Source organism: Ambystoma mexicanum, chromosome 10, assembly GCF_040938575.1.
Source record: "Ambystoma mexicanum isolate Mex_15411 chromosome 10, UKY_AmexF1_1, whole genome shotgun sequence".
NCBI lineage: Eukaryota > Metazoa > Chordata > Amphibia > Caudata > Ambystomatidae > Ambystoma > Ambystoma mexicanum.
Window position 1 is genome coordinate 306,839,456 of NC_090932.1, and position 18,522 is coordinate 306,857,977.

Genomic DNA, 18,522 nt, shown 5'->3' on the forward strand with positions numbered 1-18,522 from the left:
AAACGCACGAAAAGGCTCAATTCCATGGTCTCCAGTCACATGGAAGCATGAAGTTGGACGAACGAAATGGTCACCTACGTGTGCAGATCGTGCCCTCACTCCCTATATTTCTCAGAGCTAAGAACACTCTCATGGCCAAGCTTCAAAGGCCTAATTGACAATAGAGCACTGAAGTGATGATGGATTGATATGCTAATTGGTGGGAAGCAATGGTTAAGGCGAACTCACCAGCACCTGGGTGGCCAGCCTGCATGCTGCTAGACGTAGATGGAAAAGTACTGACAGAGTTTAGAGTGCCAACCAATCGTAGAGGACCATGCATTTAAGGGTCCTATACTTGTGTAAACCAATGGGACGTTGTGTATTTAGTGATGTTCGTAGTAGTCATTTTAAAGGGAGGGCTTAGTTGCCCCACCTGATGTTAAGTAACCAATCACATAGTCACGCTTTTTTAGACTAGTATGGATTGTATACTTAGATATTCACTCAGAGCCAATCACCCATACTCGTAGGTTTTTGTAGCTTTCTACGTAGGATGGCGTTAGTACATGCATAGGTTAACGTAATTGATGACAAGTTTTCCTTATAAGATCTCTGTTTTTACTAAGAATGTTTGAGTAAGAGGATCAAGGGAATTCGTTGATGTGCATTATGCTCCCTGTTTTAGATAATTGATATTAAAACAGTCTTCCTTTTGCCAATTACCTGAGTCGTCTCTATTATTGATGTATGAATAAAATTTGCATCCCCATCCATCTCCAGGGTGACTGCTACTCACCTTAAAGGGCTGGGTTCCAAGCCCGTTCAATATTGAAGACACTTATTTCTTCATTTTTGATGTGATTCAATGCTTCGTGCCTTGAATGAAAACACATCAAAATGACCGTCATGGGTGACTGGAGCACTGCAGGCTCCTCGTTCTAGCTCCATGACAGCTGTGAGGGTGACAGGAAGGAGGCGGTTGTTCTCTTCGAGCTCGAACCCGTGAACCCACCTTCGCAGGCAGTCAAAGGTTCCTCATCGTTCAAGGTGCCGGATTTCACCATCACCATATACGGCTTACAACTGAGGTTTGAGGTTGACTGGTACGGCCAAACATTCTACCAAGCCCTGATGTCTCTTGTGGCGCGCATCCGGAAGTGCCTGCGAAGTGTGGCTGTTGGGCTGTGTGCTCTGCTCTGCTGCTCTGTTGGACTTGCTGCCTTCGGTGCTGTCGCCGTCGGCAAGAGGAAGCATTTGCTTCGAATTTAGCGCGTAACGCGCATATTATTGGACTTCATTGGATATTCACAGAGGCCACGCCCCCCTGAACCCGCCTCTCTGCCCGCCCACAAGCCCACAGGCCACTTCCTTATTAGCACTCGGACCCGCGCATCTGGCGCGCGCATCCGGAAGTGCCTGCGAAGTGTGGCTGTTGGGCTGTGTGCGCTGCTCTGCTGCTCTGTTGGACTTGCTGCCTTCGGTGCTGTCGCCGTCGGCAAGAGGAAGCATTTGCTTCGAATTTAGCACGTAACATGCATATTATTGGACTTCATTGGACATTCACAGAGGGTATTTACTGGTGTACTCTCTGTTCCATTATCCAAGTGTCCGCGGGTTTCCCGCGGGTTTCTGTGTGCTGTGCAATTTACTGACGCCACTTTCTTCTCTTCTCCCCTTTAGCCACGCCCCCCTGAACCCGCCTCTCTGCCCGCCCACAAGCCCACAGGCCACTTCCTTTTTAGCAGTCGGACCCGCGCATCCGGCGCGCGCATCCGGAAGTGCCTGCGAAGTGTGGCTGTTGGGCTGTTAGGCGGTAAGGTGGTTTGGTGGCAGGGTGACTCTTTATGCCCTTGTATTATAGTGTGTTAAATCTTGTTTAAAGGGTGACATAGTGCGGGGGCGTGGCTTGGAAGCCATGTGAAAGGACGTGCCTGTACGGGAGCTCCCGCTGATCCGTACATAATCCGACTGATACCGCGCAAGGACCGCTGTGATTTGGCAGAAAGTGGGAAGACTGTGAACATGAAGTCCGGCTGCACGCGAGGACACATTTTTACACGGGTTCGTGGTGCGCACGTGTACTTAAGAGCCGAATGAAGCACTGGTGGCGAGATCACGACTGACGACAAAATGGCCGCCGCCGCTTGACGAGGGGACAAAGGAGCGGTGGATTGGGACCACAGCATACGTGCGCCCTCTCAGCGGAACAAAGGGGGCAGCACGACCTAGCCCATCTGGGGGGAGCGCAGTACAACAGCGGTGCCCGAGGCTGTGGGGCGAGCTGGGACTCTCAACTGAGTCGGGGTGTATGGGCACGGTGCCTCCCTGGCCTGGACCGGAGCGCTGCCAGAAGGACGCTCCTGACTGGAGATATGTCGAACAAACCTCTGAGGGCGAAGAATAAGCAGCCTAGGCTCGACGAATACGCCAAGACGTCGCCCGGCCTGGAAGGTGCCAGGAGCAAGAATAAAGCTCAGACCAAAGAGATGGCCACCGGGGGTGCGAACCAGGAGGTCCTCGCTGCGATCGCGGACCTGAAGGCAACGTGGGAGACCAAGCTCCAACTTGCTGTGGTCGAATTGAAAACTGCTTTGGAACTACAGGTCGGGGCGGTGCAGGAGGACGTGAACCTCCTGAGGCAGGATGTACGAGCCCTTGCTGAGCGCACGGAAACTCTGGAAAAGGAGATGGGCCCTACTGTGGTGGACTGCACTGCATATAAGAGTGATATCCATGCCCTGGTGCAGCGGGTGGGTAACTTGGAAAGTAGGGCCGAAGAGGCGGAAAGACGCGCTCGGAGAAATAACGTTCGCATCGTGGGCCTGCCGGAGGGGGCTGAAGGCCAGAACCCCACGGAGTTTATTGAGAACTTGCTGCTGCAGGAGATCACTGGGGGAGCCCTGTCGCAGGGGTTTGCGGTGGAGAGGGCGCATAGGGCCTTGAACAGAAGACCACCGCCGGGGAACCCACCTAGGCCTTTGATCGCCAAGATCCTTAACTATCGGGATCGGGAAAGGATCCTTGAGCACTTTCGTAAGGGGGGCACCATACAGCGAGGAGAGGCGACCATTACTGCTTACCCTGACTACACCCTGCAAGTGCAGCGTAGTCGCATGAACTTTGGGGCGGTCAAGAGGCGATTGCGGGCAGCGGGGTACAAGTATATGTTGCTCTATCCGGCCAGATTGAAGATATTCTTTAAGACTAAGACACTGTTTTTTGACACTCCGGAGGAGGCCATGGAATGGCTCGATGCACAAAATTGTCCTCAAGAGCCAGATGAGCGGATGGCGGATGGAACGGGAAGAGATAAGTGACCAGGCGGGCCCGGTTGGGCGATGAATATTGGGACTGGAATATAGTTGGTGGGACTTTGTTATGGTAGTGTATGCGTTAGGACTTTGAAACATGGTCCATGTGTGCGGATACGGAATTGTGGGAGGGGAGCCTCCGGGGACTGTTCTTTGTACCCCAGTTTGAGTTTAGGTTAGTCACGGTGTGTGGGGTGACACCCTGTCGGGTTCTCTACTTGGGTTCCAGAGAGAACCGAACACAGGGATGCCTGAGATCCAGGGATGGAGCTGGGCAGTTGGTTGGGGTAGGGGGGTGGGGAGGGTCAGTTTTTATATGAGCCTGGGAGAGAAACTGGGGATGGGGGCCTTTGCGGTAGGGGGGAGGCGAGTGGACCTGGGAAAGGGATGGGAGCTACTGATGCATCATGGGGGACCTTAGGATACTAACGTGGAACGTTAGAGGGCTTAACAGCTACCTTAAGCGTAACAAGGTCATGTTGTACCTAAAACGACAAAAGATAGATATCGCCTTGTTACAGGAGACACATCTGACACGGGATAAACTGGAACTGGTGGGGAGAAAGTGCAGAGGGACTGTAGTTGGATCCACATATTCTGCCTATGCTAGAGGTGTGCTGATTTGGGTTGCACCACATGTCCCGTTTAAGCTACTTGGGGAGGTTGTGGAGTCTGATGGGAGGCTGTTCATGGTAAGGGGGCTTGTGGAAAATAAAGTAGTGTGCGTCATAAATACCTATGCCCCCAACCGTGACACGGCGACATACTTTAGGACACTGACCACTAGACTGGGTGAGGGGATGGGGGGTCCTGTGATTTGGGGAGGGGACTTTAATTGTGTACTAGACCCCAAGGAGGACAGGTCAGATGACAGGGTGGACAGGCCCAGCCCGGCGGCTAGGGTACTGCAGGCGCTGCTGGTAGACCTAGGCCTGGCAGACGTGTGGAGGACGAGACACCCTGGCGTGAGGCAATATTCGCATTACTCGGCCCCGCACCAGTTACACACAAGGCTGGATTACTTTTTCGCCACTCCGGACGTTGTCGCGGAGTGTGACCAGATAGACTACAGGGCGAGAGTCCTTTCGGACCACTCGCCCCTGGTCATGCGTTGGCAGCTTTGTCCTCCACGTGCGCGAATTCCAACATGGCGCCTTAGGGCGGAAGCGCTCAGGGATCCAGTCTTCAGAGAGGAAGTGAGGGAGGAGATAGTTGCTTACTTTGAAGTGAACACAGGCAGCGTCAAGTCGGCTGGTACTTTGTGGGAGGCCTTTAAGGTTGTAATGAGGGAATTTGCCATTGTTAAATCCAAAGGATTAATGGGAGGAGTCCTGGCAGATCTGCGGAGGGCCGAGATTGAGTTGGAGAGAGAGCTGGGGGAGGGGGAGACGGACATGGAGGAGGTAATTAATTTGCAACAGAGGTGCGCAGAACATTGGGACAGTCTTTGTAATCTGAATTACAGGAAGTATATTGAGAGGTTGCATGCCGGGGGAGACAAGACGGGCAGGCTTCTTGCTTGGCTGTATAAGAGCGAGACCCCAAGATCCCCGATCCGATCAGTTATCACTGAAAAGGGAGTGGAGCAGGACACCCAGGAAGAGGTGAATGGAGCATTCGCAGAATATTATCAGACATTATATGAGGATCGAGAGGGGGGAAGCCGGGAAGAGATAGAGGTAGTACTTGAAGACATAGGCCTGCCCAAGATAAGCGACGAAGAGCGAGAGGAGATGGATGCTCCGATCACTCTGGAGGAGCTGCAGGAGATTGTGCGGCAGCTACCCACTTGTAAGGCCCCAGGTGCAGATGGGTTCCCCAGTGAATTTTATAAAGCGTATGGGGAGGAGGTGCTCCCGCCCATGCTGGAGATGTTTAATGAAGCGTTCGAGGTGGGGCGGCTGCCGGAATCACTCAGGGAGGCGATTATAGTACCGCTCCCCAAACCCAATAAACCGGGGCATGATTGTAGCTCCTACCGGCCCCTGTCGATGCTGGACCAGGACAGCAAGATCCTGACAGCGGTCCTGGCGGCCAGAATGCGGAGGGTAATAGGCAAGCTGATCCATCCTGACCAGACTGGCTATGTCCCGAACAGGAATATTACTCACAATCACAGGCGCCTTCACAGGGTGGTGGAATGGGGGGGCAGTGAGGACAGCGAAATGGCAATAGTGGCGCTGGACGCGGTTAAAGCGTTCGACTCCGTAGTTCGGACTGGGACCATGCTACATGAGGTGGGCCGAGTTATTATATAGTGCGCCTCTGGCTAGGGTCCGTACGGGTGTAGTAGTGTCAGATAGATGGCAGTTAGGCAGAGGTACCAGGCAGGGATGTCCTTGGTCCCCAATGTTGTACATACTGGCCCTCGAACCCCTAGCAGTTTACCTCCGGCAGCAGTATGATCCGGTGGGCATAGAGGTGGGAGGAGAGTGCCATCTTATATCCCTGTATGCAGACGATATGCTGTTATACCTGAAACATCCAGAAGAGAATTTGCAGTATATCTTGGAGGTATTGGAGAGGTACGCCTGGTTGTCCGGCATAGCGGTTAACCCTCAGAAATCCGTATTATTCCCGCTGGGCAGTTATGTGGGGATACCGGCGGAGAGGTTGCCGGTGCTGTGGATTCCGTGGGCAACGAGCTCCTTCCGGTACTTGGGCATTGACGTGTATCACACGGCCGAGGAAGAACACAAGTATAACACTGAACTAGCTGTGGGAAAGATTGAGAGGTGCATGAGGTTCTGGGAAAGATTGCCTTTAGCTATGATGGGTCGCGGAGCTATGCTTAAAATGGTGGTGCTGCCCAGACTCCTGCATTACTTTAATAACATCCCGTACATGATACCTAGGAAGTTTTTCGCTAGGTTACATAGCGTGTGTAGGAATTTCCTGTGGCACGGCACGCGCAACAGGGTCGCATTATGGAAATTGCAGAACTCTTACGAGAAAGGTGGCGTGAAGCTGCCGAACTTTGAGGCCTATTATATTGCGGCGCAACTGCAATATGTGGCCAGGTGGCTTTCAGATGAAGAGACCCCCGAACATAGGCTGCTAGGGAAAGACTGTTCCCCCTTCTATCTGCGGGAGGTGATTTGGGTGACTGGCTCATGGATGAGAGAGCGTCCTAAGATGCTAGCCCTTGGCAGGAATATATGGCGGCGTGCCTGTCGGATGATGGGTGACCCCTTGCCGTGTATGCCGCAGTTCCCTCTGATCGCCCTGGCAAAGGAGGACGGGCAGCTGAGAACTATTATCCGGACGTATTGGGAGTCAGTGGGATTGATCACTATGGGCGACATCTGGCAGGATGGGACCCTGATGGAGTTCGATGAACTGGAGGCAGGGTCGGGACTACACAGGGGTCAATATGTAACATATCATAGGGTGGTCCGGGAGGTCCGGAGCACGTGGCCCGAAACTACTTTGGCCGATGAACCGGATGCCACGCTGGAGACGATGTATGACGCATCAGAGGGTGGACACGAGGTCTCTAGGTTGTACGAGATGTTGATGACAAAGGTTGGGAAGGATTTGGGGCACCTTAGACTGGAGTGGGAAGCGGAGATGGGGGCCCCGATGTCGGATGGGATGTGGGAGCGCGCCCTGGGGTACCACAAAAAGGTATCGAGGAACGCCAGGTTCAAGCAGATACAGCTCTATATTACGCACAGGGCATATATGACCCCCCTTAGAATTTCCAAATTCCTAGGTAGTGGACGCCAGGCGTGCCCCAAGTGTAACGAAGAGAATGCGGACATGATACACATGTTCTGGGCGTGCCCAGTGATTGCAATTTACTGGGGTGAAGTGGCGCGGAGGCTGGCAGGGAGGGGTATTACACTTAAGGTGGATTCGGCTTGGGCTTGTCTGCTGGGAGGGTATCCCAGGGCGCGTAAGCTTCGACATGTTGAGAAACTTAAAGATCTGGCCTATGTGCTTGTCAAACGTAGGATAGCCATGGAGTGGAAGAAATGTCACAAGCCGCGAGTGGAGGTCTGGTGGCGGGATCTCCAAAAATGGGCGGATGCCGAAACGACAGCGTGGCAAGATGGCAGTATGGCAGGGGATGGGGAAGAAATAGGCTCTCTCACTGCATGGAAGTTGTTGTTAGCTGAGCTGTTTGGTGCGGGATCAGCCTCGGCTGGACTTGAGAGCGATGAGGCCCCACCGCACGGAACGGACACTGAGGGCGGACACTACAGGCTCATAGGGGGGAGGGACGGGGATTGCAGTGCCTTACTTTTTGTTTGTTTGGTTTTGTTGTTTGAAGTGTTTTATTTATGTTTTGTTGTAATGTTGTTTGGTTGAGATAAAATAAAAATATATTTAAAAAAAAAAAAAAAAAAAAAAAGGGTGACATAGTGAGCTACTTTAGTTTGTTTGCACTGTCCTTTGCCCCAAAAGTTTCCCATTGCATCTAGATTTGTTTTGATCATGGCAGAGGGGCTCCGTAGTGTAAAAAAAAAGAGACCCTATTAAACTCTAAAAAAATAGAGGTGGACTCTAACGCAGTTAAACTGTCTTCTGCAAAGCCCTCAAACTGGCCTGATCAAGAGAAGAACATAGAATCTAAACCTCTGCTCGACTCCAATCATAGCAGCATTCTGCTGTCTGAAACCACAATAGTGGCCCTAAGACCAGAGAGCAATGTCGAGAATAAAGTTATCCTCGCACCTGCTTCTTTTGAGTATAACAATAAACAGGAATTGAAAAATATACAGGGTCCTAAGAAACCAGCCTCTTTGTCAACTAAATTGACGGCAGAGGACTTTCATCGTGATGATTTACAGAAATCCAATGAAGATGTCCCTGCCGCCACAGTCTTCGAAGACTCTGAAGAACAAATCTTGCCTAAAAAACGGTCGGTGTATATCGATTGTGAGACTCCTCCAACCAATTTGGTAGGAAAAAGTATAGATTTAAAACTGCATCAGTATTTCTGTCGGTAAAAGAAGTCAATGAAATTTCCTCAAAGGATTGGGAAAATGTTGACTGTAACTCAGATCAGAGTCTAGACAGAGAAGAAATAAAAGAAATAATGGGAATTGAGCAATTTGATCCCCGTACTGCCGATTTCTCCATATTAGCTCCGGCAATTGAGACAGAACTGGGTAAACGGATTCGTCTATCCAATGAACCCTCAACTCCAGTGAATAAAAGCAAGTATGGGATTGAAAATGTGTTTCTATTTAATAATCCCCAATCATATACATATTCTGTACCTTCACACTTTAGTGCACAGAAGGAAGCACGTATCCTTGGGGGGGCCAATACCCAGAGAAATAACAACATAGGAGGACCCTCCTCGACGGCAAATAGTTCCCCCATACTGGAACAACCATTGATCCATACTTGCCAATATCCTTCTAGTCACGAAGGAAATAGAGCACCTAGTTTTGATCCTAACGAGTCCATTCATTGTAAAATTCATCCACAGCCTAACTGCCCTACCACTGAACAAGAAAAATGGAATGCCGAATTGTAACACTCTTTCGAATCTTTTCCGGTCATGACCAGAATTCTTAATTTACTTGACAAAGGTCATGAGCAGACTCATGAGGAAATAAAAATTTTACAGATACAAATGTCTGACCTCACGAGTACTCTCAGTAAAATGGAGGGCATGTTATTTGCCTGCCACATGTTTTCTTCCATCATAAACAAAAAAGATTCGATGGCTCATGTTCACACTATAGGTACTCAAACTAAATTGTTCTCTGAGGTAGTGACAGAAGAACCATCTCTTAAACCAGAAATCAGTAAGGTTGTGAACCCAGAAGCAGTGAATTTGAAAAACTCCAATGTGTCCAATCTCGCTGTTCTGACTATTCTTGTAAGGGAAATGACAGTTAATCTTGCCACTCTTTCCAAGTCAATTACCAAAGAATCTCTGTCGACTCCTTGTGTAGAGGAAAGGGCTCCTCCAGATAGTCCATCAGTTCTAACTGATCTTATTGACTTAACCGGAGTAGACCTTATTCCTCAGGAAACAAAAGAAATATTTAATATTGAAGAGGTGCCTCATAAAGTTCCTTCTATTGCCCTTACTTAAAAACAAAGAAGGGCCTTGGCCCGGGCACAAAAGAGAAATCTTTTAATTAAACTTCAAAAAGGAAAACAGGAAAAAAAACAAAGAATCAATTATGTGACAAAAACGATAATCACAACTCACATATTAAAGATATTTGCAACCTCTCAGAGGGAGATAACATCATTGACCTAAATCAGTTGAGCGAGGAATCTAAGGCCCTGCTGAATCTTTCGGAGTCTAACTCGACTGCCTCAACCCTCAAAGTACCTCTTAACTCTTTACCAAAAAACAAAAAAACTAACGAAAAGGAGGATTTGATTACAGAACCATCCTGTCAAGAATCTAAAAAATCACGATTTAAGGTAAAAAAGGGAATGGATAAAGAAGAAGGGGGAACCATTGATCTCGGTGTGGTACCCAACTCAATTGCAGAGGCTCCACACCGAGTTCAATCTGCCCTCTTCAATTATTATCCAATGTTGAAAATCAAAAAAACTGCGAAAGTGATTTTCGGTAAAGCCAACGGACAAAGAGAAAACAAAACAACCATTTGTCCTAATAATCCAATTGAATCTCAAAATAAAAATTTGGAGGGAGCGAGTTCAAGCGAGTCTGAAGACAAAACCTTAGATAAAGATGTTGAAATCAGCAATCAATTAATTATTTGTGAAACAACGAACTCAGAGCGAAAAAGAACTAGCCCTAAACTACCAATTTTGAGTCCGCAACGCCCACAAGCCAATGAGTGTCCTAAATTGACCAATCTTAAATCCACAATGGATGATCAGGAATCACTGACCAACCATAACTATAATGATTCAAAATCTGTTATAATTATGGGTTGGGAAAGCAATGAGGCTCGCTTCGGTAAGGCTCGCTTGAACCGCACCTTCATGATGACTGTTTTTCAGGACATTCCCGCCTTGCGAATTGTTAGATCTGACGACATAGACTGGGTGAAATTGGCTGCTATTAATAACAACAGAATGATTTGTAGATTTATGTCTCCCTTCATTATGAAGATGCTATGGGATCACTCTGATGACTTAGCATTTATTGGTTCAACTGTATCATTTTTTTCATCATTTGAGGATGCAAAAAGCTATCTAGAAACTACTCCTCTGATAGCTGGAAGCGTTACAGATAGTGCAAACCAGGGTACCTCTGCAAATATTGACGCCAATACAATGAAACAGTTTATGTCATTCATGTCTGCTCTAAAGGAGATGTCTTGGAGGGATCCTATTAACGCCTCCCAACCAAACCAACAAAAGGCGATGAAAGACTCTTAGCCTACTACGACTCCACATTATCTCGTGGAATTCTTGTGGTATAAATAACTTTAAAAAATGGTACCGCCTAAATCAGTTCAATCGACCTGACTTCATCTTTATTCAAGAGACCATGAATCAATCCTCCTTTTCGATAGACGGATATTCAGCATTTATTCAGGTTGCAAGGCGAGGTACCGAGGGTTGTCCTTCAGGCGGCTTGGCCATACTTGTCAATTCTGCCTTTCAATGCTCCATTGCGAGGATTAGTAGCTCTGACTCCATACTAGCTATTATTATGAAAGATGATTTGGATCCCTCCATGATACTCCTGTTGGTTTGTATTTATTGGAATGAATTGTCCACTCCCATTGAGATCATCATTGAGGAAATGAATGATGTATTAGAAAAGGGCTTGATTTTATACCCCTCGGCAAGAATTATCGTAGGTGGAGACTTCAATTGCTATTGCTATGAAATAGGTGTTCACAATAATGCAATTAGGGATAAGCACTCATTAACTTCTAAAAAGTTTGGAACTATATGGAATTCCTTCTTTCTCGAATGGGATTTACAAACCCCTTATTTTGCTTTGGACGACCTCACATATACATGGACTAGAGCAAACTACAATTCCTTTATCGATTACTTTTTCGTTTCCTCGAGTTTATACTCGACTATCGATGCCCTCAAAATCATAAATCCACTTCTAGGAGACCATATGATTATCTCTATGCAGATGAATATCCCTTTGGCTCGTTTCAATGATAATTCTTTTCTATCTTTGGTAGAATCTGGCCGGCATCGCCTTACAGTGAGATGGAATCCTAAAGTGTGTGCAATCTTTATTCGGAATTTAGAATGCGATCCTAATATTTTCTTGTCTTTATTACCATCTAGCTTTTCACTTGTTCACTTTGATAATCTTAACTCTATTAGAATCCAATTCCATCTAGATGTTATGCTCCAATCAAGGGATAAGCATGAAAAAGCTATTCATGTTCATGCGCACAAATTTAATAATCAAGTTGCTTTCTTAAAAACACAAAAAAATCAAGAAATTCGACAAATCAATAGAACTTTTTTTTCCTACCTGACTCGTGAAAAATCGATCAAAGCAGTGCGATAAAGATTTCGCAACAAACTTAAATGCTTAAAAAGACATCTTCTCTACACGGATAATAAAAAGATATTCTACCATTTACTCAAGCACGACTCCAGGAAAATCTGGAATACTTTTCGCTCTATTACTTTTGAACCTACAACTATTTCTGACTCTGTGATCTCTGCCGAAAATTGGGTATCATATGTAAAACTCAAATATACTATGCCCGAGCGTTTTCACTCACTAAAGGGTAGCGAACCACGCTTGGACCTAGATTCTCCATCACTATGGACCATAGAAGACATCATTGATGTCATCGGCAGATTGAAGCCCTCCAAAGCGCCTGGCCCCGATGGTATTCCATCTTGTGTGTACAAATCGAACTCAGATTTCTGGGCTCACATTCTTAAAATCAAATTTGATTTGATTTTACAAACGGGCAAAACCCCCCTGTCGTGGTCTTCTGCGCTAGTTATTCCGATTTACAAAAAGGGCTCTCCGGACTGTCCCAAAGATATGCTGTCTATTTATCAGGTAGGATTCAGAAAATTCATTGGTTGTCAGTTAAATGCTACAATCCTCTCCCATCTTCAAGCCCATTCTTCAGTCAGTCACTCAGGGCCAATTTATATGGCTAGTTTGGATCTGACAGCAGCATTTGACTGCGTCATTCGTGAAATCTTGTGGAAAAAAATGATCCATCTTGGCATTCCAACCAAATTGGTTGCTTTGATTGCCTTACTCCATAAAAACACAAACTATCGTATGAGACTCACCAAGGAAGGTGCCCTGACTGATTCCATTCTGACTGAGATCGGGGTGAAACAGGGCTGCAACATGGCAGCGGTACTGTTCAATTTGTACTTGTTAGGATTGGACGATAATTGGATTGCTGGGGAATGTTATTCAGTGAAGTTTGGCTCACTAATGGTAGATTGGTTAGGATTTGCAGATGATTTGTTATTTTTTGATAGAACCCCTTTTGGTCTCCAACGAAAGCTGGATTTATTTTCTGAATTCGATTTTAATCATAACGTTACTCCCAACCCTACGAAAACTTTTATATTGATTTTTTCTAATAGAAAATTAGACTGTCATCGATACTCTTGGTATATGAACAATATTAAAATTGCATACTCTCCGATGCTTCGCTATTTTGGATATCCACTGACTGATCAATATTCAATTACTATGTGGAAAAACTACCTTAATCAAAAGATCAGGGGGTTGACATCGCAAATGAAAATTATCCATCAGAAATACTGTATGTTCTGTTTACTACCCATAATTCAATTCTATTTGCAGAAGGTGGAACCAATTATCCTTTATTCCCTGGACATCTGTACATATGATTTAAATGCCTATTTAAACATGTTACAGGGGAAACTATGGAAAACGGTTCTGGGGTTATCACTTTCGATTCCCAACGTTATGATCTGCCACGAATTAAATCTACTACAATTGTCAGTAAAACACACATGGCGAAATATTACCAATCTAATTAAGATTTATAATCCACCGAAAAATACGCTTTATGTCAAACTGAATAAATTACTGAGTGAATCACACATTAAATCACTCAACACTTACTCGCTTAAATTAACCAAAATACTATTGCTCATTAATGAATCTCCATCATCTATGAGCATGTGGTTACCAAGCCAAAAACTTAAATTTCAAAGATTCTTTTGGTGTATAATGTTGGATGAAATGGGTAAATATTCTTCCTTCAAAGAATACAATGAAGTTCGCGACAGATGGGGAATTCGACTAAAATATCTTTTACAGTTCCCATCTGCTTGCTCAAGGAAAATTTATATGCGATTTCGTCTCAACCAATTTCACACACGTGAACGATCCAAACACTGGACTGGTTATCCAAACAGTATCATTGACACTAGTTGCCGCTTCTGTAAAAATTGCACAGTGCTAGAAACCCTGAAACATCGAGTGATTAACTGTCCATTCTTTGAAGGCCCTTGAATCCAACTCCTCAAGTACTTTTACTCGAACTCTGTAACCGCAAAAGAACTTTTATGGAAACGCTGTATGGAAGGTTTTAGTCAGAATCTTACACTCCGTCTGACTAACTTGTTGGCATTGATAGAGTCTAAGTTGGCAGAAGACCTGTAGGCCGAATACAAATGAGAAAACCCTACATCTAGATCTTGTATTTGGGTGGGAATGAGTATTCAATGTAATACATATGAAATTGCTATACTATGAGTTCACGATATGTATACTATGTACCGAATCGTAACCTTGCATTCTGAATGTCATTTGGATGACGTTTTTTGATATTTTCTGACTGTGTTCATGTTTCCTTTTCTAATTTAAATGTACTTATTTTGTATTAGTTCTAGTGACTAAATGGAAACTTGGTACTCCCATCTTCTGCTAATTCAAAATGATGTTTTAATGTTTCCGTTATTATTTATATTCCTTTAGGGAAAGCATTTTCCTTCTCAAATGTTACGGTATAATGTTATTTCCTAATTACTGGTTTTTATAAATCTTTTAATGTTTAATTCTATTGTTTTGTAAAGGTTTTTATTTTAATAAACCAAATACAATAAAAAAAAAAAAAAAAAAAAGGGCTGGGTTATCCAGTTCACCCTTTTTAAAGATGGGAACTTTTACTACTGTTTTCCAAGAGCTAGATACCCTTTTCTTTCTTCTTAGCATGTAGAATAATTGCAGGAAGAAAGATGCCCAACCTTTCACATTCTCTTTTAACATTGTATTTGTCATCCCACCTATGCCTGTTGCTCTAGAGTTACTTGTTTTCTTTATTAAGTTCACAATACCCTCACTTTCCAATTTTTTCAACCATTCAACCTTATTTTTTCCATCCATTTTTTTCTACTACCCCCTTCGGGCCATTATGCAGGTCTGTATAATGTTCTATCCACTGTGCAGCCGGTATTGTGTTTGTCAATAATGCTGCCTGTGGCGAATTCATTGCATTAATCAAGTGCCAGACTTCCCTTCCGTTTTTTAGATGGGCTATTACAAAGCATTTTTCTGCATCTTGCTGCAAGATCCAATGCTTTCTAACTTGAATCCACTTTTTGTTACCACTGTTTTGACTTCTTTATTTTTAAATCCTTTATCAACTCAGCATCATTTAGCTTCTTTAATTTGTTCACACTTGGCTTTAATTCTCTTTTTTCCTTTGCCACCTCTACATCATATACATGCTCATGGACAAATGTGTTTTTAAGCCTGTTTTCCTTGGCACAGTAAACTATGTCCATAGGGGTGCATATTCCCTGCCTACCCTGGCTTGTTCTTCCTTCCCAACGTTATTTTCATGTAGAAGCTCCCTCGTCAATCAAGTGATTTTCTTCTTATTCATCATCAGCCTATTACCACTTGGCACTACCTGGGCCTCTACCAGGTACCCTTCATTGTTCCTACCAAACCAGATGTTAAATGTTAACTTTAAGATGTTATGATCACTCCGATTTGTATCAATAACCTTAAGTGTTTAGATGTCGGATAGTCTATTTTAGAGACAAATATGTAATCTAGTACCTTTTTTTCCTTATTCCTCTTCCAAGTTGATTTTGCCGGTTGGCCCCTATTACTTGACCATTTAGCATATGAATGTTTCTAGATCTTAGTTCTTTACACTAATTTAATCCTCTCTTCTCAGCACTTGATAATGTGACAAGATCTTCAGATATTAACTCATTACAATGGTTAAAACAGTGTATATTTAGGCCTCCACACACTATACCTTTCACGGTCAACCATGCCATCAAGCTCAACCGCCTCCGTGATAACCTGGGTATCACTGATCAGGCCCTGGCTGACCTCATTCCTCTCCAACCAACCCTCTCAGGTCCAACTTGGGTCCTTCCTTTCCTCTATCTCACTCTCCACTTGTGGTGTTCCTCAGGGGTCTAACCTCTCTCCCTGGCTTTTCAACCAATACATAGCACCCCTTGCCCACTGTATTGCTGCTCTCTGCTCAAACCTTTAGTGCTATGCCGATGATACTTAGCTCGTTTTCAGGCTCCCCTCTGCCACCTCCTCTCCCTCTCTCATATCTGACTGTCTGTCTGCAATCCAGGAGTGGTGTGCCGCCAATTACTTCTGCCTTAATGCCAGTAAGACAGAGATCCTACTCATCGGCACTCCTACATCTTCCTTTCCTGTCACACTCTCGCTGGCCTCCCTTGGCCCTCTTCATGCTCCTACCTGTGAGGCTAAGAACCTCAGGGTCATCTTCGACTCCACGCTCTCCTTTTCTCCACACATCTCTGATGTCTCTAAGAAGTCGAACTACACATTCTCAGAGGTATTCTTCCTTTCCTCTCCTTCCCCCAGATGCTCACTTTCTCCCGAGCTCTGGTTCCCACTAGGCTGGACTACTACAGCAGCCTCTTTCTAAATTTGCCTGCTTCTACTCTCTGCCCTCTGCAACTCCTCCAGAACAGGACTGCGAGACTTGTCCTTGGCCTTAAGCGCAGGCATAGTATCTCTCCAGCCCTGATATCTCTTCATTGGCTCCCAGTGGCTGCAGGGAGTAAGTACAATACCCTGTGCATTGTCCACAAGGCTTTCTGGGACCTGGGTCCCCAATACCTTTAATTCTCCCTTCAGAAATACCTTCCTACTCAAGCGCTTCACTCCTCCACCTCCAACTCCCTCAGGGTCAGTCGCTTCTCCAAGCAACAAGTTGGGGGTAGATCTCTTTCTTTGGCTTCTGCCTTCCCTCTTCCTCTCCCTTGCTGACCTCTGTCTGTTTCTGCTCTGGGCACCTGGCCACCCTCTGAATTTGGGCCCAGATCCATGCCCACCCAGGTCCATACCCGCACTGCCCCCTGGCAACCCTTGGACTAGGGACTGTTTCTGCAACCATACAGTCCCCTTACCTGCACTTATTAGACATCTGTTGTCTGCGCTTTATTATTGCACTCGCCACCTGCTGGCTGTACTACCTGTTGTTGTTTTGATCACGTGTTCAGCACTTTCCACTGCTCCCCTGCCCCTTGCACTTTCCCAGTTCCCCGTCCGCTGAACTTGCGCATTTTCAATGTCACTGGGCCTAGTAGGATCATTGTTTTTGTCCTCCCATGCACCCCTCCCTTGCCTTGTTGCACCCTGAAACACTTGTGTATGGGCGTGCTATAAATAAAATATCATATAAATCATATAATTCATCCCTTTTTCCAGAGACTCGTCTTTCAAACTCAAGACCATGGATTCAAAGTCCTCCAACCCCTTTGCCTTGTAATTCCAATACACATTATACAAAGTGGTCCATACCACCGAATTACACTTTAAACCCTCCATCTTTAATGTTAACATTTGGATGTGCGGGTTTGGATTACAATGTCTATTACTGTTATACCACTTGTATTTTTTATGGCAGTCAACAGCCCAGACTTAGCTCTCCCTTTAGGGCCTCTTATAACCTTGTTCAAATAGATTGTGTATCCTTCTAGTATTGGGGTTTTAGGTGGCCTAGTCTCTTGAGGACATATTATGTCTATTTTACCCCAGTCAAGTTCTTTGTCAGAACTCTTGAGTATTCCTGGTTGGAGTTCTGCTCCGGCAGTTGAGCCCGTTGTGTAGTCGACTAGTTATTTCTGCCAATGTACCTCACATGGATGCAAAACAATCGCCTGAGGAGTTAATTGACCCAAATATGGATGGACGCCACAGGTTTCCGCTGACCTGCATAGGAAAGTCAAGGTTAGTACAAAATGTATGCACGTGAGCAAATGACAAGGCAAGATCGAGTAATAGTACCTTTGGACTATCAGACAAGGTCCCAGTACTAAGATCAGTGATGCTGATGATATGTAAACAGGCGTATCCTATGAAGTGGACAACAGTATAATGGAATTGGGTTAGATCTCCAAGAAGAATAGCCGTATCATGAACAGTAGAACAAAACAAGGCAACCCTCTTATCAGATGTCCAAGAGTGGGGTTCTGCAGATTGAAGGATCTGGATAAGGATTAGGGAGGGAATGATGTTGTGATGACCTACCAGCTGTAACACGGTCGTTGTCCAACTGGGGTGAAGAATTGCTCCTACTAACCCCCGCCGGCATGAGGATGCCTAGCAAAGTTCCCAGAAGGCAGTCCCAGGTCAACCGACGTGAAGAACACTCCTCCTAACACCAGCTGGCACGAGGACGCCTAGTAGAGTTCCCAGGAAGCAGTCTAAGTTCAACTGAAGAAGACATGCTCCACCTAACACCCGCCGGCACAAGGACGTCTAATGAAGTTTCTGAAGGCAGTCCGTGTACACGCGAGGAAAAGAGTTTCAAGGTAAGGGAGCAAGGACTCCTAGGGTAGTTCGGGGATAAAGTTTGAATGCGTGTGAATGAACACCCAGTTGTGTGAACAGGAAGAACCGTCGAGGGTTCCGGGTCAATATCCGTGCAGACAGAATGAAGTACAAAATCGTCAAGCGTAGCAGGTCAAGAGCGTTCCAAGGGTCGTAACGTGGTTTTCATGAACAAACAGACAAGGAGCAAGACAAGGAGATTCCGTAGGACGTAGCCGGGTAGGTAACCAAGAAAGCAAGTTCAGTCAAAGTTTCAAAGGCCGTAGAAAACGAATTCAGAAGCAGCAACTCAAAAACGGGCGGGGCATAAATAGGAACCATAGATCACGTGACCGGATGAAACAAGGTTTAACATGAAAAGATACGTGACTGGAGGAACACAGAAGAAGCTTGTTTCCATGGTAACATCCAACGCCGTCTAACTGATACATGGCGGATATTCACAGCCTTAGGATTATGTGGCACAGTTTCCTGAGAGTGTGAACGTGAGGAGGAACTAGGGAGTAG